This window comes from Hipposideros armiger, unplaced genomic scaffold (assembly GCF_001890085.2).
Source record: "Hipposideros armiger isolate ML-2016 unplaced genomic scaffold, ASM189008v1 scaffold_716, whole genome shotgun sequence".
Classification (NCBI taxonomy): Eukaryota; Metazoa; Chordata; class Mammalia; order Chiroptera; family Hipposideridae; genus Hipposideros; species Hipposideros armiger.
This window is the reverse complement of record NW_017732066.1, coordinates 753,624-755,973: the sequence shown is the minus strand read 5'-3', so window position 1 is coordinate 755,973 and position 2,350 is coordinate 753,624. Positions and strand designations below refer to the sequence as shown.

At 55.6% G+C, this 2,350-nt stretch overlaps 1 pseudogene; it reads left to right on the top strand.

Annotated features, from left to right (window-relative positions):
• Positions 1–575: 575 nt before the first annotated feature.
• On the top strand, positions 576–2,350 carry LOC109373384 (tubulin alpha-1D chain pseudogene; annotated as a pseudogene).

Genomic DNA, 2,350 nt, shown 5'->3' with positions numbered 1-2,350 from the left:
TCTTGGATGAGATCATGCTGCTGCAGGAGGCTGCCCAGAAGTACAAACTGGAGCCTGACGAGCAATTTGGGGCCTGGTTCCGGGATATGGAGTGGCTCAGTGAGAACGAGAGGTGAGGCTGGCAGGAGTTGGCCCAGGGCAGGGGCGCACTCTCCCTGCTGACCAGTCCAGAGAACCGGTGTCCATGGCTCTCAGTCTGACCCAAACCTTGTAGTGTGGCAACTCCCAGGGCACCCGACACTGGGAGGGTCACCTGAGGTGTGGCTTTAGGGAGCTCACAGGTGTCACTTTGTCCTGTAGTTACATCCTGTCCCGCCAGCTGGAGCCCCAGTCCTAGGTGGCCAGCAGAACACTCCAGGCCAGGAACAACAGGCACAAGTGAGTGTCCAGGGGGCAGGACAACCTCCTCACCACCAGTGGGGACACAGCTGGGCCCTAAGGTGCACTGGACCAGCTCCCGCTGCTGTAGGTGAAGGAGAACTTTTGGAGCTTTTCCTGGGGTCCACTGGAGACCAAGAGGAGAGAGAGGACAGCCCTTTGCGCCTCCCTCACTGCTATTTCCCAGGGCCCATTTGTCTATGGGAGGGGCAATGTCTATTCGTTATAAATAGTAAAGGCCAGGTTCAATATCATTATATGGAAGTCCTGTTTCTATTGCAACCTGGTTTGCTTCTTTCCCTTCCCCCTGCTCATGTCAATGAGGCACAGACTCTCACATTCCTGACTGAACTGAGAAACCTTGCAGTGTCACCAGCTTATTGTGTGTGAGAGAACAGGGAAGGGCCAGCCCCCGTCCCTGGCTACTGAAGGACACCCTCAAGTCCCCCTTCCTCAGAGGACAGGTCTATTCCAGTGTCATGAACCTGGGCCAGGAGAACACACAGCCTCTCACATCCCCTGGGACTTAGCGGTCCTAAGTTCTTTCACAGGCATAGCAACCACTTAAGCTTGGAGAACACTTGTCAGGGTTCTCTTACACCGACCGCCTAAGAGGCGCACTGTAAGAAGCAACAACCTCTCCTCTTCTTCTCAGCTATCTGCCCGGCAGCCCCAAAGAGTGACCATGCATGAGTGTACCTCTGTCCACATGGATCAGGCTGGGGTCCAAATGGGCAATGCCTGCTGGGAGCTCTACAACTGGAATACAACATCCAGCCCGAGGGCCAGATGCCAAGTGACAAGACCATTGTGGGAGGAGGTGACTCCTTCATCACCTTCTTCAGTGAGACAGGCACCAGCAAGCATGTGCCTGGGCCAGTGTTTGTGGACCTGGAACACACGGTCATTGATGAAGTTCACAGTGGCACCTACCACCAGCTCTTCCGCTCTGAGTAGCTCATTATAGGCCAGGAAGATGCTGCCAATAACTACGCCCGGGGACGCTACACCATTGGCAAGGAGATCACTGGCCTTGCCTTGGACCAAATTCGGACACTGGCTGACCAGTGCACAGGTCTTCAGGGCTTCCTGGCTTTCATCAGCTTTGCTGGAGAGATGGGTTCTGGGTTCACCTCCATTTGTTCTGCCCGCCCCCTAGGTTTCCATGGCTGTGGTTGAGCCCTACAATTCCCCCGTCAGCACCCACATCTCACCGGAGCACTCTGTGCCTTCACGGTCCATAATGATTCCATCTACGATATCTGCCGTAGGCACCGCGATATGGAGCGCCCAACCTGTACTAACCTGAACAGACTGACAGATCACATCTTGTCTTCCTTCGCTACTTCCCTCAGATTGGATGCAGCCCTCAGTGTGCACCTCACCAAATTCCAGACCAGCCTGGGGCCCTGTCCCCCCACCCTCTTCCCTCTGGCCACGTATTCCCCTGTCATCTCTGCTGAGAAAGCCTACCAGGAGCAGCTTTCTGCAGCAGAAATCCCCAGTGCGCGCTTTGAGCCAGGCAACCAGATGGGGAAATGGGACCCTCACCACAGTAAATCCATGACTTGCCTGTTGTACCGAGGTGACGTGGTCCCCAAAGACGTGGATGCTGCCATTGCCACGATCAAGAGCCAGTGTACCATCCAGTGTGTGGACTGGTGCCCCACCACCTTCGAAGTTGGCATTCATTCCCAGCCTCCCACTTGGTACCTGGAGAATGACCGAAGCACAGAGAGCTGTATGCATGCTGAGCAGCAGTACAGCTGCTGCTGAGGCGTTGGCAGGCCTGGACCATGCATCTGACCTGATGGATGCCAGGCGGGCCTTTGTTCATTGGCACATGGGTGAGGGCATGGAGGATGGAAGGTATTCTGAGGGCCGAGAAGACAGGGCTGCCCTTGAGAAGGATGATGAGGAGGGTGGTGTGGAGTCTGTGGAAGGACATGGTGAGGAAGGAGAGGGACACTGA